Source organism: Hyperolius riggenbachi, chromosome 6 (assembly GCF_040937935.1).
Source record: "Hyperolius riggenbachi isolate aHypRig1 chromosome 6, aHypRig1.pri, whole genome shotgun sequence".
NCBI lineage: Eukaryota > Metazoa > Chordata > Amphibia > Anura > Hyperoliidae > Hyperolius > Hyperolius riggenbachi.
In genome coordinates, this window is record NC_090651.1 from 334,240,731 (window position 1) to 334,266,813 (window position 26,083).

General features: G+C 44.8%; 1 protein-coding gene across 1 annotated transcript in view; it reads right to left on the reverse strand.

The window, feature by feature from the left end:
* The window catches only part of LOC137522925 (cornifelin homolog B-like), an 80,089-nt gene that overhangs the window by 49,157 nt on the left and 4,849 nt on the right, over positions 1-26,083 (reverse strand). Inside the window, exon 2 of the mRNA XM_068243080.1 lies at positions 9,856-9,965. The gene's annotated coding sequence lies outside the window, so the exon portion shown is untranslated. The remainder of the gene's footprint in view (positions 1-9,855; positions 9,966-26,083) is intronic.

Genomic DNA, 26,083 nt, shown 5'->3' on the forward strand with positions numbered 1-26,083 from the left:
AGTATTTCTTGTAATTAAAATACTTACTGCCAGTATTTGGAGGCATCACAATTCGGATGTGTTTGCCATCCACAGCACCCACACAATTAGGGAAATTGGTTTTCACCCAAAAGTCCTGACAAATCTTTTCCCAATCAGCCATATCAGGGAACTTCAGAAATTCCGGTTGCAAATTCTCCCAAATTATGCTGCATGTGTCCAAAACAATTTGTCGAATAGTTGTCCTTCCAAAACGAAACTGATAGTGTAATGACACATATGTATGGCCAGTAGCAAGAAACCTGTGAAAACAAAACATATAATAATAGTGTGTGTGTTTCTTTGCCCCTAGTACAACAAGTGAAAACAAGATGGAAGTCCATTAAGGACAACTTTAGAAGGGAGCTCCTAGAAGAAAAGAAAGAGAGCAGAAGTGGTTCCGCTGCATCAAATCGAACAAAATACAGCTACACTAATGAACTTGCATTCTTAAGACCAACTATGGATTTGGAGGAGTAAGTAACCTATCGTTTGTGTACAATAGTAGTCGCCTACATTAGCTATCTCTATATCCCAACACACACATATCTGAACACATGTAATGTTGACATTTCAAATCCTTATCTAACTTTGTCCTTCCATAGGGCACAAGATAACATTCCTGCAGAACCTGTGGTCCGAATAGAGGATGATGATGCAGAAGAAGGACTTGATAATAGTACTTTATCGTTATTAAGCACATCTGACACACCCAGTGATGACACGTCGAATACTAGTAGTGTTCATGTATTGTCTCCGGTGCAGCCAACTACCTCCACAACCAAAACTACAACTACGAAAGTAACTGCAAGAGGAAGGCGCCAAGGTGTCAGAGGGAGATCACAAACTTCTTTTGAAAGTGGTGTGTTAAATTCGATGCAAGAAGCTGTAGGTGTCTTACATCATGTTAGCTGTGACCACTACAATTTTGCTGTAAGTCTGGTTCCATATATGAAAAAAGTACCAGAGGAGCGAATTTTAGATCTAAGACAGGCTATCATTAATCTAGTAAAAAAGCCATTAAAAATACACCATCTAGTTCGGTAGAACAATTACAAAGCTCATCCTCATCTTCAACACCATCACCATCACCTCCAGTGTCCAATCCACCATATCATAGACAGCAACCTTATTCCAATTTACATTACCACCACAGCTATTATCAGCATGAGAATGAGTATGGGTACCCCAATTATCCATGTAGACCACCAAGCAATATGGGCTATGTGCACCCTTACCAAGGCCAAACTAGTAATATGGAGCAAATACAAGATCAAGTGTTCTATACAGATATTGGTCAGACAAGGCCTCAGCAACCAAGTGAGAATGCTGCAGCCAAGCCAACCTCTTTTCTGGAAATGATGAGACGAGAGGACAATTAGTTATCTGGAATGATTGCTAACAAATCGCTAGATAGTTCTCCATTTATGTTGCATGTGTCGGGCGCAAATACTACACCCATAGGTTTATTTCAGTTCATATGAAAGCCGAAATCTAACATTACTGAACAAATTTACTCTAACAATGCGTGCACAATTTCAAACATAGGTCCTGTACAAATTCTGTTGACAAAAGATTTGTCATGTATGTGTATGTCCCCTTACATACTTATGGTTTCACTACATTAACATGATATTATATTTTATATAATATATATGCAGCCTTTCTGTTATTACTCGTCACTGTACTAAATGGTTAACATCTGTACTGTATCGGATAGAAGCACACAAATCCCCCCACCAGCAAGTACAGAAATGGTGCCATAATCACCATGAGGTCATTGGCACAATCACTAAAATATTACTACCCACCTTTTACTGGCGACACAACTCGACAGAATCTGCTTGTTCAGCCACAAACTTGATTTTACTGCAATGTCTGTCAGGCCTAGATAATTATGTAGTGCTTATTTTTGAGCTACTCAAGATGTGCATTGCAACATTACACTGTGAACTTGGCCACGGTCCTGGAACCCCTTCAGGAAAATTAATCCTTGAACTGCCGGTGCTACGCCTCACTCAGGTCACCCACCTGAGGGTAGAATCATGCAAACAGTGAAGAGGCGGCACACAAAAGGCTTGCTATTTAAAGCATATATTGATGCAGCAACACTACATGTTACGAACCATCACGGTTCTTCATCAGGTGTAAAAAGACCTGATGAAGAACCGTGATGGTTCGTAACATGTAGTGTTGCTCCATCAATATATGCTTTAAATAGCAAGCCTTTTGTGTGCCGCCTCTTCACTGTTTGCATTGCAACATTAGTATGCTGGGTCATGGCCTGATTTATGTGTTTCTTCCGATACACTACATCTGTTACATCTGGAGCCACACTCTTTACACATCTGCCCCCCCCCCCCCTGGGCCTGTCTATCAGTGCATCTAGTGTCAAAAAAACAACTGCTACTCCTTTAGCCCATCTGTACAGTACTCAATTATTTGGCTGCAGTAGTGTCTCATCTACAAATATAGATGTGGAGTTGTGCACACATTCTTAGAGTAGTCATGGGAAGTATTACAAAGATAATTGTTTAGAGTACATTAGTTAACTATCGTTTGTTTAACATTATAGGATGCATATGTTAGTGTCAAAAATAGTTACCTCAAAGTAAGCAGTAAGCGCTCAGTAGGAGAAATAGATTTGCGCATCTGGGTGTCCTGGTGCCGCAAACTATCTCTCAATTTGGCCAGAAGGAAGTCAAAGCTAGAATAGCAACAAAAATATACATTATGTTCAAGAAACTATTGCATATTTGTTTACATCACCAAAAACACTCTATATTACTACTGTAGGATTCTGTCTGAAATATGTGGGTGAAAGCACTTTATGTGAATTGTAATTCTCATAGTTGGCCAAAAAACACAATGTGGGCTGTACTACCATGACATAAAACATCCTTGTTCTAATTTTGACACATACACAACCCTATTTTGTTGACCAGTTAAAAATTAAAAAAAAAAACATTGATGTTCCTAGGGGGAGTCATGTTTGTGGGATTGCTAACCTTTACATTTCCATAATAAAAACAATCCTAACATCTTGGTGTGCTTCATTTTGTGTGTGTATGTTCTCCATAATTTGGAGATATATTGATGACATTTATTTAGTAAATTTTAAACATAACTCTGAGGTTACACATATTATGTAGTACTTTTACACATACTACAGTGTTAGACATTTGAACGCATTTATACTTAAATCATGTTGATGATGGCCATCACTATCAAATCACAACAAATAACAACTTAACACATGGTAAACATACAAATAAGGGTATATAATTGTAACATAAACAGCCTTCTTACCTGGAAATGGACATCCTGGTATATCCAAAAAACTTCTCAGCATCTGCACGCAGGTCATTGTAGAGAGTTCTAAACTGGCCCTTTCTCTCCCTTTCCTGAAGCATGGGGTGCACCCAGTACCTATGTGCCGTTCTCCTGCGTCTGGCCACCAAAGCAGCTCCAGTCATCAGGATGGTCAAAGCACATACCTCCATGATGAAGCAACACAAAACACACAACCAATCTCTCTCTCTCTCTCTGTCTCTCTCTCTCTATATATATATATCTGTCTCTCTCTCTCTCTGTCTCTCTCTCTCTCTCTCTCTCTCTCTCTCTGTGTCTCTCTCTGTCTGTCTGTCTCTCTCTCTCTCTCTATCTATCTGTCTCTCTCTCTGTCTCTCTCTCTCTCTGTCACTCTCTCTCTCTCTCTCTCTCTCTGTCTCTCTCTCTCTGTCTCTCTCTGTCTCTCTCTGTCTCTGTCTCAAATTACTCCTCTACAAAACCCACACAGGATGTTGGGTCAATCTACTTTTTATAGACCACATGATGCCATTAGCACAATCAGGTGTGTATAGCTATTAACATCATCAATGATCAGCTGATAGTGCCTTAATTGTTGGCTCAACAGTCAAATTTTGAAAGAACCAATGAAAATGGAAAACGCTGGCACAAAAACGCTAATCGCTAACGCTTAGAAAACGCTACTCATTTCTAAAAAACGCTCACAAAACGCCGGAAAACGCGTCATTAATCGCTACAAAAACGCGCATACAAAACGCTAGCGTTGGCGATTAGCGATTGCGCTTTACAGTGGGTTCCAGGCCTAAGGGCTGGTTCACACTTGGCGCTTTTCCAACTCTTTGCTAAGCGCTTTGCTGATCCAGTTGATTTATAATAGCCATTTTAAACTAGAACCTCAACTTGCACTTCTACACGTCTTCTCATGGGGGGTTTTCAGAGTATTCTTTATTTTTAACTATTTGACATTCCTGGACGTGAAACTCACGTCCAGGAAGCCATGTGCGCTCCTGCGCGGTCCCGCGGCCGATCGCGCGCGTGCACGCGCTCTCCCGGCCCGCGGTTTGGTAGCCAGCGAACCAGTGAATCGGGCAACGGTGCCCGATCACTGATTCCTCTCCCCCGCAGAAAAAGCGACAGCTTCTCTCGGAAGCCTAGCTTTTTCTGCTTCCTATTTCCCCTACATCGCTCTAAGCGTACTTGTTACGCTTAGAGTGACGTCACTGTAAACAAACTCATAGCTGCCATCTTGTGGCCAAAAAGTAAACTACAGCTAAATGTTAAATAAAAATAAAAATACACATATTTACTAAAACAAATACAATTTAAATCCCACCCTCCCCAAAATACCCACATAAAATGTTTAATTGAAAAAAAAACAAAAAAACATTACAATTAAAAAAAAAAAAAAAAAACAAATATTTACCTAAGGGTCTAAACTTTTTAAATATCTATGTAAAGATGAAATATTTCAATTTTTTTTTAAATTATAAGCTTGTAAATAGTGATGAATGCAAAACGGAAAAAATGCACTTTTATTTCCAAATAAAATATTGTCGCCATACATTATGATAGGGACATAATTTAAACGGTGTAATAACCGGGACAAATGGGCATATACAATACGTGAGTTTTAATTATGGAGGCATGTTTTATTTTAAAACTATAATTGCCGAAAAGTGAGAAATAATGATTTTTTGCAGTTTTTTTCTTATTCTTCCTTTTAAAATGCATTTACAGTAAAGTGGCTCTTAGTAAAATGTACCCCCCAAAGAAAGTCTAATTGGTGGCGGAAAAAACAAGATATAGATCAGTTCATTGTGATAAGTAGTAATAAAGTTATAGGCTAATGAATGGGAGGTGAACATAGCTCGGATGCATAAAGTGAAAAACGACTGAATGCGAACTGGTTAAAAGCACTTAGTGAATAGCAGTTGCTCCGTCCAACTGCCAAAGATGTGTACAGTGAGCAGGGAGGCTGGCCAGCATCAGTGTATAAATCTTTTTCAGGGAACGTCTTTATAAAGAATAAAGGCCATGCTGAGAATCCCCATGAAGAGATGGACTAGCCCAAAACCTGTCTGTAATGCCAGATTTCTACTACCTACTGTAAGTGCCAGCAACATAGGAGAGAAGTGATCTATGGCTAATTTTACTCAGGTAAGAAACATACTTCTTATTTGTATGTGTTTTACATTTTAAGATTTTTGTGGCAGTTCATCTTTAAACGGGCAAGAACAAAATCATGGTTCCACATTCTAGGCCAATTATTTTTTATCTATTTGTTCACATATAACATAAAATCTGATGGAAAGTGCCGGAAAGTCCCATCTGCTTCCACCACGCCCCTCTGGTGATGTCATAATAGCAGCCTGTATACTTCTGGTGATGTCAGGGAAGTGATGTCATAATGGCAGCCTGTGTATATAAGCAGGCGCATTGCACTCAGAGGCTCACTTTTGTCTCCATTTGAAGACAATTGCTTTTGCTCTCGAGCGATTTACTCATTAGTGAGATTCTCATTAGTGAATTATGTTGCGCTGCTGTAAAAGGCGACGCAAACTGAACCTCAGGCTTGAGGTTCAACAGCCCACAGCACAGACTGCGAATGCTGCCCCAGAGCCCACACCACCAGCTACTAGGAGCAGAGCCCACGCAGCTGTGCGTTCCATCAGGGCTTTCTTGGGCAGACTTTTCTGCTGCTGTAGACCTGCCCCTTCCACCGGGCATTCTGCAGGAGCAGTGAAATATCTGGTATCGGATGATTTCGGTCATGTGGAGGAGGGAGTAGCTGGGGAGCCAGCGCCGGAATATCAGATATCGGTTATTTCACCTTATGTGGTGGAAGCAGAAGTAGCTGGTAAGTACTACATCATTATATGTTATTACGCATCCCAAATATATAGGTTAATATTGAGGAATCTATAGCAATGATTGTACAGCAGGCAGAACAATAATGAAAGCTGATTTTAAATTTTCTCATTGACTTTAATAAGAAAATGTAATAAGCTGTCTTTCTCACAGTATTGAAGCCAGACTCCCCAAACTTGACGCGGCCAGTCATTGGGTGACTGGGGTTAAAATTCAGGAAAGTGGGTGGCGCCTAAAACAGTTTACCAAATTTTAGCCATTCATTTTAAATAGGAAATTTTAAACTGAAGCCATTCTTAGACTGCTAATGGTAGGGTCCTCATATGACACAGTCGGTCATAGGGTGACTGAGCTCACAATTGGACAAAATCAGATTGGACCAATCAAATTGCCCAATTGGTCTAATGGTGGCCACTAATGATCCAATCTTTTTCATCCAGTCTGAACATTTCTGTGTGATATAAGGGACTGCCTGAAGTATCCATTCAATATATTCACACTCAGTTTACCCTTCTACTACATAGATTTGGTAAGATTGGACAAAAAAGATTGGATCATTAGTGGCCACCATTAAGGTGACTAGTCCAGTCTGATTGGTCCAATTGTGCAATGTGATTGGTCTGATCTGATTGGACTAATTGTGTAATTTGATTGGTCCAACAGTGCAATTTGATTAGTTCAATCTGATTGGTGCAATCATGCAATGTGGTTGGTTTAAATTGATTGGTCTAACCTTGCAATGTGATTGGTCCAATCTGACTGGTCATATCATGCAGTCCCATTGGTCCAATCTTATTAGCACAATCATGCAGTTTGATTAGTATAATCTTAAGGTCTCTATTTTAGCAACAGATGCGCTTTTTCAACACACTTTTTATGATCACAATGTACAGAAAACTGCACAGTGTGTGGCGAAAATTGATGTGGAACCATTCTTTGGTTGATTGGACAAGAAAATGTAATTTTTGATCTGAAAGTTGGATTTTATGATCACATCTGAAGAGAGAAAAAAGCCTTACTGAACAATCAATAATTAACTTCCAATTACTTGTGGTCATAAAATGCGTTAAAAGATGGCATCTGATAAAAAAAAAATGGCAGTTAGACTTAGCAACTGCCATTAAGGAAATGCTTTTGGAAAATAAATATCACCCTGCGAATCCCACATGAGGACTAGTTCAAAAGCTGTCGGTTCTGGCAGATTTTACCTGCTTTATTTTTTTTGCTTTAGTGGTCCTTCAATTTGGGTTCTACATGTACAAAATCATGGTTCCACATTCTAGGCCAATTATTTTTTTATCTGTTTGTTCACATATAACATACAATCTGATGCAAAATGCCGGAAAGTCCCATCTTTGAAAGTGTGTACCCGGCTTTAGTGAATTGAAAGCAATGTAGAGGTCAAAAAGAACCTTATCATGGAGTGTAAAGAAGGGTTAAATCACTTAGGTTATCACCTCCATTCTGATGAGGCCGCCACCAATCTTAAGATGCCTATTACTTTTGACACACTTTGTATGATCAGATTGTAAAGAAATCTGTGCAGTTTGTGGTGAAAATTGATGTGGAACAATTGTTTGGTTGATTGGAACAGAATATGCAATCGATCTGAAAAATGGATTTTACGATTGTATCTGAAGAGAGAAAATGCCCTTATTGAACAATCGATTATTAACTTTCAAATACTTGTGGTAATATAACTATGTAACTATTCAAATAGCTATGTAACTATTTGAAAGACATCCACAGCTACAATTACTAGGTAATGCCCAATAATGTTGATCCAAGGATTTTATCTGATTGGCATCTGCAGTCGGGAAGTAATTTTTTCCCTTTGGGGCTAATTGGACCATGCCTTGTAAGGTTTTTTTTTACCTTCCTCTGGATCAACAGGGATATGTGAGGGAGTAGGCTGGTGTTGTACTTTGTTCTCTGGTTGAACTCGATGGACGTATGTCTTTTTTCAACCTAAATAACTATGTAACTATCAAACGATTGCATCAGATGATATAATTGTACCGTTACAAACACTGAATGACCAAGTTTGTGATCTTTGAGGTCCTTTGCATAAATAATTTGTATTTTCCCAGTAAAATGAAACAAATCTGATTGGCTGTCTGTGGCTCCGCACCCTTTTCTGAATTTAAACCCCAGTGACCCAATGGCTAGCTGTACCAGGTTTGAGGCTTGTGCCATTAACAGTGCAAGAATGGCATCAATTTTAATAGTCCCCTTAACAGGTGAATTTTCATTGGCTTTTTTAGGCTCCACCCACTTTTCTGAATATTAATCCTAGTCACCCAGTGACCAACTGTACAAAGTTTGAGAACCCTGTCAGTGAAGAAGGGCTACAGTTTACATTTTCCCAAGGAAATCTGTGTTGACTCCACCCACTTTTTGTAATCTTGACACACAGTTACTCAATGACCAAGTTTGTGAACTTTCGGGTTCCTGGCATCAAAATTGTGTGAATAGAAGCAGTTTTTCCAGCAAAGAAATTTGATTGGCTGTTTTTGGCTCCACCCCTTCAGTGAATTTGAACCCCAGTCACTTAAAGGGGTACTATGGAGAAAAATGTTAACATTTAAAATATGTGCAAACATATACAAATAAGAAGTATGTTTTTTCCAGAGTAAAATGAGCAATAAATTACTTTTCTCCACTAGTACTGCCATTTACAGTGACTGTACCAGATTTGAGGCACCTGCTATTAACAGTGTAAGAAAGGCAGCAATTTAAATATTCCCATTGAATTTTGATTGGCTATTGTAGGCTGCATCCATTTTTCTGAATATTAATTCCAGTCACCCAGTGACCAACTGTGCAAAGTTTGAGAACCCTGCCATTAACAGTGTAAGAATGGCTGCAGTTTATATTTTGCTAGTGAAATTAGTTTTGGCTCTGCCCACTTGTAACCTTGACACACAGTCACTCAATGACCAAGTCTGTGAGCTTTCAGGTTCCTGGTATCAAAAATGTGTGAAAGTAAGCAGTTTATTCACCAAGGAAATCTGATTGGCTGAGTGTACCAAGTATGAAAAACCTGTGATTAACAGTGTAACAATGGCTGCTGTTTACATTTTCCAATTTAAAATGGATGGCTGAAATGTGATTGGCTGTTTTATGCTCCACCTACCTTTTCTGAATTTTTAACCTCGGTCACCAAATGACCAACTGTGCCAAGTGTGGGGACTCTGTCTTGATTTCTGTGAGCAAGGCAGCCTTGTACATTTTTTCCATTTACATTAATGGATGAAATCTGATTTGTAGCTCTGCCCAGGTGTGCAGGGGGGACGCGAGACCCCCAGGAAATATAATCCCAGGTAGTAAGGGCTCTGTCTACTAAGTTTTGTTCAAATCGGACAAAGCTTTTTCGAGTGATCACGGCACATATATACATACACACATACATATGAATATATATATATATATATATATATATATATATATATATATATATATATATATATATATATATATATATATATATATATATATAGTCCAGCGCTGCATAATATGTTGCATTTTGCTGCTTGTACAAAGTCATGATTCTAGGCTAATCATTTTTTTTTATCTTTGTGTTCACAGGTGATTCTGGTCATGTGGTGGAGGTAGTAGCTGGGGATCCAGCGCCAGGATACCAGTTGTCGGACGCTTCACCTCGTGTGGATGTGGAGGAGCAGGAAGTAGCTGATGTTTCTGGTTATGTGGTGGAGGAAGTAGCTGGGGCTCCAGCGCCAGGAAATCAGCTGTCTGATGCTTCTCCTCATCTGGATGTGGAGGAGAAGGAAGAAGCTGGTAAGTACTAGATCATTATTGGTTATTACACATCTCAACTATATAGGTTAATACTGAGGAATCTATAGCAATGAGTGTACAGTAGGCACACCAATAATGAGTGCTGACTCGTTGCTATTATCAAGGCGCATTACATAATGTTTCTACACTTTCCAATGCAACAATAGTTGTTCCCTTTGCTCCCCACACCCCAGATAGTGTTGTTTCCCAGGGCCCTGAGCCAGCTGATTGCCCCTCCCAAGGTATCCCCTCCTAGCTAATAGTGGTTCTCCAGGGCCCTGGAGCGCACCGAGAGTGAGGTGGCGGCCTAGGTGAGTTAAAGGACAACTGTAGGGAGAGGTATATGAAGGCTGCCATATTTATTTCCTTTTAGCCATACCAGTTGCCTGGCTGTCCTTCTGATCTCTGTCTCTAATACTTTTAGCCATAGACCCTGAACAAGCATGCAGCAGATAAGGTGTTTCTGACATTATTGTCAGATCTGACAAGATTACCTGCATGCTTGTTTCTGGTGTGTGATTTAGACACTACTGCAGCCATATATACCAGCAGGGCTGCCAGGCAACTGGTATTGTTTAAAAGGAAATAACTATTGCAGTCTCCATATCCCGCTCCCTACAGTTGTTCTTTAACCCCCGCTAACAGGTTAACCTTGTTATTAAAGGGAACCTTAACTGAGAGGGATATAAATATTTCCTTTTAAACAATACCAGTTGCCTGGCAGTCCTGCTGATCTCTGACTGCAGTAGTGGCTGAATTACAGACCTGAAACAAGCATGCAGCTAATCCAGTCTGACTTCAGTCAGAGCACCTGATCTGCATGCTTGTTCAGGGGCTGTGGCTGAAAGTATTAGAGACACAGGGTCAGCAGGAGAGTCAGGCAACTAGTATTATTTTAAAAGGAAAAATCCATGTTCTTCTCAGTTTAGGTTCCCTTTAAGGGGAAATAACCTGTGGTAGGGAAGTGGTTTTAATGTGTTCTACATGTACAAAGCCATGATTCTAGGCTAATCATTTTTTTTATCTTTGTGTTCACAGATGTTTCTGTTCATGTGGTGGAGGAAGTAGCTGGGGATCCAGCGCCAGGAAATCAGTTGTCGGATATCTCCTCTGATGTTGGCGAAGCGGAAGAAGCTGGTAAGTACTACATCATGATATGTTACTAGACCTTAGGCCCGTTACAATAATGGGCGCTAGGCCTCTGTTGCTACACCCTTCAAAAAAACCCTCCCGCCCCTTGTCACCACCGCTGCCACGGCATCTGCCGCAGTTCAGCATGCAACACGTGTGCATACGCCTGCCCTGTCCTCCTGTACTGCCCAACATCCACCCGTGTGCCACACATGCACGCTGGCCAAAACGCATGGTACACAGGGACAGAGGAGGATGCAGGGACACAGGGGTTTTATGATACTGTATGTTATTATGCATACCAAATATATAGGTTAATATTGAGGAATCTATAGCAATAAGTGTACAGCAGGCAAAGCAATAATGAGCAGAGATGGGTATAAGTATTCGCCAGGCGATTTATTTGCTGCGAAGATTGCATATACGCATTCGTCTTCTGGAGAATACATAGTGGATTCGACTTGCCCCCTATACATCATCATTGAGCTAAACTTTGACCCCTTACCTCACAGTCAGCAGACACATGGTAGCCAATCAGTTCACACCCCCTCCTGGACCGCCATCCCCTATAAAAATGCCAGGACGACAGCCATCTTAGACTCTTTCTGTGGCTGCAGTGTTAGTGAGAGCATGGGCAGCATGTAGCTGACAGGGATAGAGTTAGGTAGGCCTGAGTTCTGTGTCCTCTCAATGCAGATTTTTGCTGCCACCACATTGTCCTGAACAGCTAAGCCCTTCTTAGGGCTGATACATTGTATTTCTAGCTATTGTATTGCTCTTCTGTGGCCAGTGCACAAGTTAGCTGTTGGAAACAGGTTTGCTGGTCCTAGTAGTGCACCTACCATAACCCAATAATCCTTCACACCACTACTGGCATCTAGTATCCACTGGCCCCTGTGTAAAACCTCAGTGCTGTGGGAGACAGGTCTGCTGGTCCTAGTAGTGCCCCGAGCATAACCCATTAAACCTTCACACCACTACTGGGATCTAATATCTACTACTGTCCCCTGTATAAGGCCTTAGTGCAGAATCAGTGTTTTTTTTGGTCACTTAACTGTCATTAAACTACCTCAGCCTGATCATAGAGGCTTGAAAACCACGATTGTCTTCATCCCACAATTGTGCGCACAAGCACAGAGGCCACTACACACCACTACACAAAAATTGCCACCAAGAGGACTAACCTTTATGTAGTGATGCGAAAGGTGGAATTTCGTCTGTCAGTGTGAACTGGGCATAACCCTTACACTACCTTATCGCTGTGTACACACGCCGTTTGTTTTAAAGCTTTTTATGCCACAAATTAAGGAATTTAATGTGATTTCTGTCCTGTAGCAATTAAAGCACAACTGTGCGCCAACTCTGTAATTTTTGTTGGGACTTTTGCCATGGATCCCCCTCCGGCATGCCCCCATCCCGGTGTTAGGCCCCTTGAAACAACTGCTCCATCCCATTTGTGGCCTGTGGTAAAGATGAATCCGGCACCATCCGGCATATGTGCCAATAAAAGAGCATATATACTTACGTTGATGGTGCCGGATTCATCTTTACCACTTGACTAGTGAGCCTATGTGCAGCAGGCTCAACCATGGCACATCACTGTTTCATCTGAGGAAGTGCTCCACTACCACTACTACGAATCACATTTGTGGCCTGAAACTTTGTAGGTTTTAAAATTCTCCTGCTCATTGAAGTCTATAGAGATTCGCCGGATTCGCATATTGTCAAATTTTTTCTTAAATTTGCAAACCTAAAAATTGATATTCAGCCCATCACTAAATGGGCTTGATTCACTAAACCATGATAACTGATATCACGGTCGAGCTAACGTTTTGCACGCGTTGCAACGCGCGTAACGTTTTGCGCACGCTAATGCGAATTTTCACACGCAAAACACAAATTTTCTCATGAAAACGGCTGTGTTTAAACCGTGATATCAGTTATTACGGTTTAGTTAATCAAGCCCAATGATTGCTAATTTGTTGATATTATTAAGACACATTACACAATGTTACTACACTTTCCAATGCAGCTATAGTTGTTCCCTTTGCTCCCCACACCCCAGATAGTGTTGTCCCCCAGGCCCATGAGCCAGCTGATTGCCCCTCCCTAGGTATCCCCTCCAAGCTATTAGTGGTTCTCCAGGGCCATGTAATGATGCAGAATTCTCGTGGCAGCAGTGCACTCACCTGTCCAGCCACCAGGCACCCTCCTGTGTCCTTCTGTCACCATCCCCTAACATTGGAGCCTGTTCTCTCTGACCTGGCAGCATGCTATGTGAGTATGTACATGCTGCCGGGTCACATAGGACAGGCGCCGGTGTTCAGGGATGGAGACGGCAGAACATAGGAAGGGGACGTGTCGGCTGGAAAGGTGAGTGTGCTCCACTGTGGGTACTGCATCAATACAGGACCCAGAGGGAGCGGGCACTATTATCTTTGGGATAGACCTGGAAGGGGACATCAGCCTGTTCTAGGGCCCTGAGAAATTGCCTTGTTTGCCCCTCTGGAAGCACTGGCCGTGTGCTCAGTATAGCGTGTTATTTCCTTGAGACACTTGCAATTTGATTGGTCCACTCTGATTGGTCTAATTGTCCAATGTGTTTGGTCCTATCTGATTGGTTTAATCATGCAATATGATTGGTCCAATCATGCAATGTGATTAGTCCAATCGATTTCACTAAAAAGTAATTATCCTGGAGTGTGTGGGGATGTAAGCAATGGCTAACCCACCTAGTCCGGCACCTCACTTCTTATGCGCTCCATGTCGCTCTCCATCTTCTGACACTTCCGCCTTTACAGCGGGACTTCCAGTTTAGAAGATGAAAGTGTCAGAAGATGAAGAGTGGCATGGAGCGCACCGAGAATGAGGCAGCGGCCTAGGTGACTTCACCCAGCTAAAAGGTTAAGGCCTAAAGGCCACTAGAAAGCGTGAACCGCTATCGCAATCCATTAGAATTTGTGATCGCAATTTGCTAGCGTTTCTGGGAGCGATTTCCCTGCTCCTATACAATTAATTAAAATGGAAACGTTCCCAAAATGCTGCATGTCCTGCCATTGCGATAGTGGAATCTGTGCCATCCATTTACATTGGTAGAGCATTTAGGGAAATCGCTAGTGATTGAAAGCGATCCCTAAACGCTCAAAAAAACGCTCTAGTGGGTTCCAGGCCTGACCTTGTTGTTAATGGGAAATGACCTGTGGTAGGGAAGTGGTTTTAATCTGTTCTACATGTACAAAGTTATGATTCTAGGCTAATCATTTTTTTTATCTATGTGTTCACAGATGATTCCGGTCATGTGGTGGAGGTAGTAGCTGGAGCTCCAGCGCCGGGATATCAGCTATATGATGCTTCACCTCGTGTGGATGTGAAGGAGGAAGAAGCTGGTAAGTACTACATCATTTTATGCTAATACGCATCCCAAACATATAGGCATACCTCCTAACTTTTTGGTATGAGAAAGAGGGACACTTAAGCCACTCCCCTGATAATGCCCCTTTCACACCCCTAGTCCCTCATACCATAAAGATTTCATAAGAAAAATATGTTGTTTTATAATTCAAGCCACACTGGTCCTTTCTATGCTGGTTCATTTTCCTTCATATTAACATTTTAAAATTACAGGTAGTCCTCGGTTAACAAACGAGATAGGGACTGCCCGCTCATTCTTAACCTGAATCTGTCCTTAAGTCGGGACAGCCACTTTTGCCCCCGTTTAAAAGGCAGAATATGGGCAGCGGAAGGTCCTCTCGGTCCCTCCACTGTTCCCCGGCGGCTTCTGGCTTCACATGCGGCGCATAATGACGTAATCAGGAAGAGCCCCTTAGTGGTGGCGGGCGTGACATCATGCGACGGGGCGGAGCTATGGTCACGGCGTTCGTATTGGCGGGTCGTTCGTAAGTCGGGCGTTCGTAACCCGGGGACTACCTGTAGTAATATATCAAATTAAAGGATGGGAATAAAGTTTAAAAGTCAAACACGTTTTTTAGTAGAGAAGTATATATAGATACATAGAAAGAGCAACACAGACCTGAAAGAGGGAAAAATGAGGAGGAAAGAGGGACAGGGCTCCCAAAGAGGGACTGTCCCTCTAAAAGAGGAACAGTTGGGAGCTATGATATAGGTTAATATTCTGAAAATCTATGGCAATGAGTGTACAGCAGGCAGAACAATAATGAGTGCTGACTTTAATTGCTGTTGCTTTAATTTTGGGCATAGGCCTATGAGGCTCATCTGCCTGCTCTGGGGCCCTGGACAATTGACCAGTTTGCCCCTCTGGATCGCTGGCCCATTGCTCAGTATAGAGTGTTATTTTCTTGAGACAAGTATTTCCCAACTGAATTGAGCACAGCCTGCTCTTATTGGTTGTAGTGCAGGGGCCAGGTGAAGGTCCTACACTGTAAATCTTTCAAAAGGGGTTCATCATGTCATAATAACTTCCACGCCAGCCTCTGTGTGTCTGTGTGTGCTTTGCACACGCCTCATGGACTTTGATGCAGAAAATTTGACATTTATTTGGGATACCCAAAAGTGGGCGGAGCTAAAAACCCAGCCAGTAAAAATGTAGCTATTTTCTACACTCTTTTCCTCCTACAGTTTTAGAAGGATAGTTGTGAAACTTTGCACATCTTTGGCCTTTAGCGGTTTAGGTTTACTTGCACTTTTATTTAGTGGTTCCACCCTCCAGGCCCCTGGGCCAGCCCACCAAAGACCCCACTTTGTCCCATAGATTTTAATTGGAGAATTTCAAATCTGCCGCCACCTGTGCAGCCCAAAAGTTTATTGGTCCACTGTGCAATGTGGTTAGTCCAATCGTGCAATGTAATTGGTCCAATCATGCAATTTGGTTGGTCCAATTTGATATATCCAGTTGTGAAAATTGATTGGTCCACTCTGATTGGTCCAATAGTGCAAAATGAGTGGTCCTATCTGATTGGTCTGATTATGTAATGTGATTGGTCCCATCTGATTGGTCCAATAATGCAATGTGCCTGGTCCAATCTGATTGGTCCAATTGTGCAATGTTATTAGTCCAATCTGGCCCTATAATGCAATTTGATTGGTCCAAACTGATTGATCCAATTTTGCAATTTGATTGGTTCTATCTGATTGGTCTAATTGTGCTATGCAGACTTGCTCAAATCTGAATTCGGGAGATACCCGGATAGTTGCTATCCGGATATAGCAAGCCTGGTGCTATGTGACTGGTCAAATTGCGCAATGTGATGAGCCCAATCAGGCAGTATGATTGGTCCAATTGATTTCACACAATAAAATAACTGTCCCGGAGTGAGTGTGGCAGTGTAAGCAAGGGCTAACTCACCTATCCTGCCACCTCCCTTCTGATGTTCTTCACCTCGCTCTCCATCCTCTGACACTTCCTTTACAGAAGGACTTCCAGTTTAGAAGGTGGAAGTGCCGGAAGATGAAGAGCGGCATGGTGAGCTTTAGAATGGAGGTGGCGGCCTAGGTAAGTTAACCCTGGGTAACACAGCCCGCGCCCCAGTGCACTATGGGACAATATCACCCATCCTTAGTAATGAGTATTTGTGAAATGATTGTTCCATACTAGAGATGGTAAATTCATCCTATGTCTTCCTTTTTCTATAGGAGAGATCATAGACAATATGTGAATGCTCTGATGATATGATAGATTTGTAGGACTTTTGATTGGCAAGTCACGGTCACATTAATCACATCTCACTTCTGCTTCTTTTGCATAATAAAAAGTGATACAGGATCAATAGGATCCTTATTAGCGGATCAAAAGGTTCCTGCACTGTGATCACATGACCAGCCCATCACATTTCTCCATAATCTCTCCTTTAGGGGAAATTCTAGGGTAGAAGGTTCACTATTTCACAGAGGTCACATGCGGGAGAATGCTGGCTGACATATAGAGGAGTAGAGATAAGTGTGAGAAGGTCCCGGCAGGAAAGATGTGGATGAGCACAAGCAGATCTCTTACTACCTATTAATCTCAGCGAGACATCTGCCAGTGTAAGGCTACTTTTACAACCATGTATTTGCTTTGATCATGTATAAGCTTTGGCTTATGGGAAATCTCAGTAGAAGATGATATTAATGCGATTTCTCTTTCTTTTCCAAGGCCCGAGTGGAATCCAGACCATCAGGATGCCACTCACTGTGGACAGCTTCAAGTTCCATCAATTACTTGGAGAGGGATCATTTGGCAAGGTAAGTAATTTGACAGATTTCCCTGGGGGGAGGGGGATGTCAGACCAGATATGGCTTTAGAAAGCCATCTTTATTGGTCTCAGTGGAACTAGATATAGACAGGCAGCCCCTGGCCTGCAGCATTGTTGTATTGTGACAGTCCATCTTATCTATCTGTTACTAAGTTTTCTCCTCTGACATTTCCAGGTTTACTTTGCTTCCCATCCAGCCAGTGACCAACAACTGGCCATCAAAATGGTCAAAAAGAAAAACCCCAAACTCATCTTCAGGGAATGTCAAGTCTTGAAGACCCTTAGGAAGGGTCCCTTCATCACCCAGCTATTTGGTACATTCCAGTCAGAGGTAAGTATTATTCCGTTCTACTATCAGCTTTCTCATCAGATCCTGTACCCATGCATCCCTTCCATTCCCCAAGAGCTTATAGAGATAAATGTATAAAGACAGCACTCTGTGAAACAGATGATTATCCAGCATAAATGCCCAGCTGGCTCTTACATACCTGTCATGAGGTGTGCCAGCTTTGCACATGCCCTCCTTGTGTAGTAGGAGACCCCTTTACCCTGGTGCTGCAATGGTATAACCAAGTCCAGATTTATACTTTTTCCAGTGCTAGACCAGCTTTCTTATAGCCCCTCTATGATCAGCAGCCCCTCTCTTTCTTGTACAGCCACCTAAGACGGCATCTTCCCTCTTCCACTTGTTGCTGCCCACATGCAGCCTCCTTATTCTATTTGCAGCCTCCTCTACCATATGCAGAAAACTCTCTTCCATGTCCAGCCATGCCACCTCGGGCAGGACCCACCCAAGGCCCGGGCCTATGTGGCCTTTACAGAAATCTGAGGAATTCCAAAAGCTCCGCACACTCCGTCAGCTCAAACAAAGCTGTTTATTAAATTAATTAGGTGCCAAATGTCCATTCAATAAACCAACGTGATGTTTCGGGGCCACAGCAGGTCCCCTTTATGAAGGAATATACAGCACTACAATCAAACGGTTACCATTCTGTACATGCCTTGATAAAGGGGACCCGCTGTGGCCCCGAAAACTAGTGTTGGGCGAACATCTAGATGTTCGGGTTCGGGCCGAACAGGCCGAACATGGCCGCGATGTTCGGGTGTTCGACCCGAACTCCGAACATAATGGAAGTCAATGGGGACCCGAACTTTTGTGCTTTGTAAAGCCTCCTTATATGCTACATACCCCAAATTTACAGGGTATGTGCACCTTGGGAGTGGGTACAAGAGGAAAAAAAAATTTAGCAAAAAGAGCTTATAGTTTTTGAGAAAATCGATTTTAAAGTTTCAAAGGGAAAACTGTCTTTTAAATGCGGGAAATGTCTGTTTTCTTTGCACAGGTAACATGCTTTTTGTCGGCATGCAGTCATAAATGTAATACATATAAGAGGTTCCAGGAAAAGGGACCGGTAATGCTAACCCAGCAGCAGCACACGTGATGGAACAGGAGGAGGGTGGCGCAGGAGGAGAAGGCCACGCTTTGAGACACAACAACCCAGGCCTTGCATGAGGACAAGAAGCGTGCGGATAGCATGCTTTGTACCACCATGCAGTCATAAATGTAATAAAGATAAGTGGTTCAATAAACAGGGACCACGCGGCAACGCTAACCCAGCAGCAGCACACGTGATGGAACAGGAGGAGGCGCAGGAGGAGAAGGCCACGCTTTGTGAGACACAACAACCCAGGCCTTGCATGAGGACAAAAAGCGTGCGGATAGCATGCTTTGTACCGCCATGTAGTCATAAATGTAATAAAGATAAGAGGTTCAATAAACAGGGACCACGCGGCAACGCTAACCCAGCAGCAGCAGCAGCAGCAGCACACGTGATGGAACAGGAGGAGGCGCAGGAGGAGAAGGCCACGCTTTGTGAGACACAACAACCCAGGCCTTGCATGAGGACAAAAAGCGTGCGGATAGCATGCTTTGTACCGCCATGTAGTCATAAATGTAATAAAGATAAGAGGTTCAATAAACAGTGACCACGCGGCAACGGTAACCCAGCAGCAGCAGCAGCACACGTGATGGAACAGGAGGAGGCGCAGGAGGAGAAGGCCACGCTTTGTGAGACACAACAACCCAGGCCTTGCATGAGGACAAAAAGCGTGCGGATAGCATGCTTTGTACCGCCATGTAGTCATAAATGTAATAAAGATAAGAGGTTCAATAAACAGGGACCACGCGGCAACGGTAACCCAGCAGCAGCAGCAGCAGCAGCAGCACACGTGATGGAACAGGAGGAGGCGCAGGAGGAGAAGGCCACGCTTTGTGAGACACAACAACCCAGGCCTTGCATGAGGACAAAAAGCGTGCGGATAGCATGCTTTGTACCGCCATGTAGTCATAAATGTAATAAAGATAAGAGGTTCAATAAACAGGGACCACGCGGCAACGGTAACCCAGCAGCAGCAGCAGCAGCACACGTGATGGAACAGGAGGAGGCGCAGGAGGAGAAGGCCACGCTTTGTGAGACACAACAACCCAGGCCTTGCATGAGGACAAAAAGCGTGCGGATAGCATGCTTTGTACCGCCATGTAGTCATAAATGTAATAAAGATAAGAGGTTCAATAAACAGGGACCACGCGGCAACGGTAACCCAGCAGCAGCAGCAGCACACGTGATGGAACAGGAGGAGGCGCAGGAGGAGAAGGCCACGCTTTGTGAGACACAACAACCCAGGCCTTGCATGAGGACAAAAAGCGTGCGGATATAGCAGCAATGCTTTTTGCCGCCATGCAGTCATAAATGTAATACAGATGAGAGGTTCAATAAACAGGGACCGGAAACGCTAAACCATCCCAGATGTTCATCGGTCATGTTACTTGGTTGGGGTCCAGGAGTGTTGCGTAGTCGTTTCCAATCCAGGATTGATTCATTTTAATTTGAGTCAGACGGTCTGCATTTTCTGTGGAGAGGCGGATACGCCGATCTGTGATGATGCCTCCGGCAGCACTGAAACAGCGTTCCGACATAACGCTGGCTGCCGGGCAAGCCAGCACCTCTATTGCGTACATTGCCAGTTCGTGCCAGGTGTCTAGCTTCATGCCCGGTTTCAGGTCCAGCGGTGCCAGCCACAAATCCGTCTGTTCCTTTATTCCCCTCCAAATTTCCTCCCCTGTGTGCTGCTTATCCCCAAGGCAGATCAGCTTCAGCAACGCTTGCTGACGCATGCCAACAGCTGTGCTGCACTGCTTCCACGATCCTACTGCTGCTGGTGCTGGGTTAGCATTTCCGGATGAGGTACAGCTTTGAGATGCGTTGGAGGAGAAGGAGTCAGAGAGGTAGGTGCTGCTGTTGTTATCCAGCTGTTTGCGGCGTGGGCAACACCCGCGCCGTAGCAGGTGAGGAATCGCTGCCAGGCTCCACAAGGTTCACCCAGTGCGCGGTAAGGGAGATGTATCGACCCTGGCCGAACGCACTCGTCCAGGTGTCAGTGGTGAGGTGAACCTTGCAGGCAACGGCATTCTTCAAGCTTCGGGTTATTTAGCTGACCACGTGCTCATGCAACTCAGGCACTGCAGAGCGCGCAAAGTGGTAGCGGCTGGGAACCACGTAACGTGGGATGGCCACTGACATCATGCCCTTGAAGCTGTTTGTCTCCACCACTCGATATGGCAGCATTTCGCAGGCCAGAAGCTTGGCTATGCTGGCTGGCTGTTACTGCCACGGCCCGGGGGTCATTTGCTGGCAATTTCCTCTTGTGCTCAAACATCTCAGAAACAGACAACTCAACCGTAGCGCTGCACACCGAAGGGCTGTTGGTTGTTGTGTTTGATGAACACTGGGAGACCTCAAGAGCACTAGTCCGGAAAGTGACAGTGTCAGCATCGTCTGATGTTTGTGAATGTTGTGAACCACGCAATGGCTGGGCTACTGCTGCTGCTGAGGCGGGTCTGGTGGTGAGTCTGGTGAACCCAAGGGAGGCAGTGTTGCTGGTGGTACCCTGTCCTGCCGCGTTTGCCCACAGAGTGGGATGTTTGGATAGAATGTGGCGGCTCATGCTGGTGGTGGAGAGGTTGTTAATACTTTTCCCCCTGCTCAGGCGGGTCTTGCACACCTTGCAAATCGCCATGGTAACATCCTCAGTGCAGTCTTCAAAGAAAGCCCAGACTTTAACTGGCTGAGGACTCGGACCTCGTGCGTGATGTGCTGGTGCTGCTTAACCCACTGCTGGACGCTTGAGAGGTCATCCAAGTAATTATCTGGTCCTGTTCTTTTGGATCTGTGAGGGTTGTTGTCCTGGACAACATGGGCAGTATTGAGTGGGTTTTCTTGGGTGCTCCCCTGTGGCCTGTACGTGAACCGTCAGGGGAAACACCTCTTCCCTTGCCCCTCCCTCTTTCACCGGATTTCTTCCTCATTTCACTTATCCTTAAAGTACACGCTGACTGGCAGCAGTACAGTGGCAGTACAGAAATGCTATACAGTGGTGGGTGAGCGGTGTACCACTATTGTCAGCAGTGACACAGAGCACAATGCTATACAGTGGCGGGTGAGCGGTGTACTACTGTTCCCAGCAGACACAGAGTGGAAGTAAACACAATGCTATATAGTGTGGCTGAGCCGTGTACACAGAGTGGCATTAAACACAATGCTATATAGTCTGCTATATAGTCACCCCGAACAGGGTGATGTTCTGCAGAACCCGAACAGTGGCAAACACTGTTCGCCCAACACTACTGGGAGGGAACGCAGATTTTAGTACCTAAACACACGATACAACATGTTTTCCGGGGTCGGACTCTGAGGCACATACAGATGGTCCCGATCATCATCCTCATCATACAACTCTTCTCCTGAGTCTGACCCACCCACCACCTCTGCCACCCCAACATCCCCAGACACAGACCCCTCATCGTCCTCAACATTAACTTGGGATGCTGGCCTGAGCCAGACCTCCTCCTCCACATCAGGCCCCATCATCTCCTCAATGGCAGCCCTCATTAATCGCTCTGGCGACGGACTGATGGACACAACGTTCTCCTCCGGGGAGGGCTGCTGCTGACCACTGGCTGCTGGGGTGGATGTTATAGCTTGCGTGGGGCGTTGGCTGTTGCTGTTGTTGGGAGTGCTGCTCACAGCGGAGGTCTCTGGGGAACTCATGTTGAGCTCATATAGTGGTTGACGGTGAGTGGAGTATTACTGATCCCAGCAATATACACACTGACTGGCAGAGTACGCAATGCTATATAGTGTGGCTGAGCGGTGTACACAGAGTGGCAGTAAACACAATGCTATATAGTCTGGCTGAGCGAGCGGTGTACTACTGTTCCCAGCAGAATCAGAGTGGCAGTAAACAATGGTATATAGTCTGGCTGAGCGGTGTACATAGAGTGTCAGTAAACAATGGTATATAGTCTGGCTGAGCGAGCGGTGTACTACTGTTCCCAGCAGAATCAGAGTGGCAGTAAACAATGGTATATAGTCTGGCTGAGCGGTGTACACAGAGTGTCAGTAAACAATGGTATATAGTCTGGCTGAGCGGTGTACACACAATGCTATATAGTCTGCTATATAGTGTCAGTAAACAATGGTATATAGTCTGGCTGAGCGGTGTACACAGAGTGTCAGTAAACAATGGTATATAGTCTGGCTGAGCGAGCGGTGTACTACTGTTCCCAGCAGAATCAGAGTGGCAGTAAACAATGGTATATAGTCTGGCTGAGCGGTGTACACAGAGTGTCAGTAAACAATGGTATATAGTCTGGCTGAGCGGTGTACACACAATGCTATATAGTCTGCTATATAGTGTCAGTAAACAATGGTATATAGTCTGGCTGAGCGAGCGGTGTACTACTGTTCCCAGCAGAATCAGAGTGGCAGTAAACAATGGTATATAGTCTGGCTGAGCGGTGTACACAGAGTGTCAGTAAACAATGGTATATAGTGTGGCTGAGTGGTGTACACAGAGTGTCAGTAAACAATGGTATATAGTCTGGCTGAGCGGTGTACACAGAGTGTCAGTAAACAATGGTATATAGTCTGGCTGAGCGAGCGGTGTACTACTGTTCCCAGCAGAATCAGAGTGGCAGTAAACAATGGTATATAGTCTGGCTGAGCGGTGTACACAGAGTGTCAGTAAACAATGGTATATAGTGTGGCTGAGTGGTGTACACAGAGTGTCAGTAAACAATGGTATATAGTCTGGCTGAGCGGTGTACACAGAGTGGCAGTAAACACAATGCTATATACTCTGGCTGAGCGAGCGGTGTACTACTGTTCCCAGCAGACACAGAACAGTAAACAGAATGCTATATAGTGTGGCTGAGCGAGCGGTGTACCACTATTCCCAGCAGACACAGAACAGTGAACAGAATGCTATATAGTGTGGCTGAGCGAGCGGTGTACCACTATTCCCAGCAGACACAGAACAGTAAACAGAATGCTATATAGTGTGGCTGAGCGAGCGGTGTACCACTATTCCAAGCAGACACAGAACAGTGAACAGAATGCTATATAGTGTGGCTGAGCGAGCGGTGTACCACTATTCCCAGCAGACACAGAGTGGCAGTAAACAGAATGCTATATAGTGTGGCTGAGCGAGGTACACAGAGTGGCAGTAAACAGAATGCTATATAGTGTGGCTGAGCGAGCGGTGTACCACTATTCCCAGCAGACACAGAACAGTGAACAGAATGCTATATAGTGTGGCTGAGCGAGCGGTGTACCACTATTCCCAGCAGACACAGAACAGTGAACAGAATGCTATATAGTGTGGATGAGCGAGCGGTGTACCACTATTCCCAGCAGACACAGAACAGTAAACAGAATGCTATATAGTGTGGCTGAGCGAGCGGTGTACCACTATTCCCAGCAGACACAGAACAGTGAACAGAATGCTATATAGTGTGGCTGAGCGAGCGGTGTACCACTATTCCCAGCAGACACAGAACAGTGAACAGAATGCTATATAGTGTGGCTGAGCGAGCGGTGTACTACTGTTCCCAGCAGACACAGAACAGTACACAGAATGCTATATAGTGTGGCTGAACGAGCGGTGTACTACTGTTCCCAGCAGACACAGAACAGTACACAGAATGCTATATAGTGTGGCTGAACGAGCGGTGTACCACTATTCCAAGCAGACACAGAACAGTGAACAGAATGCTATATAGTGTGGCTGAGCGAGCGGTGTACCACTATTCCCAGCAGACACAGAGTGGCAGTAAACAGAATGCTATATAGTGTGGCTGAGCGAGGTACACAGAGTGGCAGTAAACAGAATGCTATATAGTGTGGCTGTGCAAGCGGTGTACTACTATTCCCAGCAGACACAGAGTGGCAGTAAACAGAATGCTATATAGTGTGGCTGAGCGAGGTACACAGAGTGGCAGTAAACAGAATGCTGAGCGAGCGGTGTACTACTATTCCCAGCAGCGACACACAATGACTGGGGGGGACCCTGGCTAGCGTGGCTGGAGCGCGAACTACCCTGCCTGCCTACCCAAAGCTAAACCCACAGACAAATGGCGGAGATATGACGTGGTTCGGGTATTTATTTACCCGAACCACGTGACAGTTCGGCCAATCAGAGCGCGTTCGGGTCCGAACCACGTGACCCGTTCGGCCAATCACAGCGCTAGCCGAACGTTCGGGGAACGTTCGGCCATGCGCTCTTAGTTCGGCCATATGGCCGAACGGTTTGGCCGAGCACCGTCAGGTGTTCGGCCGAACTCGAACATCACCCGAACAGGGTGATGTTCTGCAGAACCCGAACAGTGGCGAACACTGTTCGCCCAACACTACCGAAAACCTCCTGTCAGTTCATTTGGAACCTGATGGTTAATAAACAGCTTTATTTGTGCTGACTGAGTGTGCGGACCTTTTGAAATTTCTTGGACTTTGGCTACGGTCTTACACCTCACAATCCCGCATGGTTTGCATCTCCTCGTATAAATTTGCTTTACAGAAATCTGGACTTGGTTATAATTTTTTATAAGATGGCGCCGTAAGAGGGTTGCCTGGCACACAGGGCTCCGGCCTTTCTACTCTTTTATCCCCTTTCCCCCCCAACAGCACCATCTCCTTTTCACGGGATGGTTCCCCCTGCCTCTGGGGATCCAGGGATGCAGTGCTGGGCTTCCTGGACATCCAGGGCGCACTGTGAATCAGCGCTGCAGGAGCTGAATCAGCTGAACCCTGGCTACGGGATGGTCTTAGAGTCAGCTGCAGAACCGGATCAGCTGAGCAAGATCAACGCAGAGGTACACGCAGAGGGACCAACGAAAAGCCCGCAGCAGCACCTCCTCAGCTCCAGCATCAAGGACAGAGTCGACCATCCGCTACACCAGGCACCCAGCGCAAGCACGGGACGCCAGAGCAAACACCGCTCATTGCAACCATGCGGTCGCACCACATGCCTGCCAGGACGCAAACTGGGGATGTCGGAGACTCGCTTGGGGAACATCACTGAACCAGCTGAGCGGCCGCCACCCACGTGGTGGCCCAGGAACCTCACTGCCTCAATCTGGCCACCCACGTGCCCGGATCTCCGCATCGGAACTCCGTTGCCACTGCTGCCGTGTAGGTAAGACTCCACCTGAGCACACGCAGGCCACCACTCCCCCCTGTCCAGGCTGCAGCCACATTAGGATGATTACTGCATGTGTAATGCTTTTGCCATGAGGCTCTCAGATGCCTTCAGCCCTCACTGCTGCCAATACATCACTGCTGCCAAAAACATCACTGCTGCCCTGGCGAGTTCGAGATCCCTCAGGGAGCCAGACCACCATCTCTGCCCCCTGG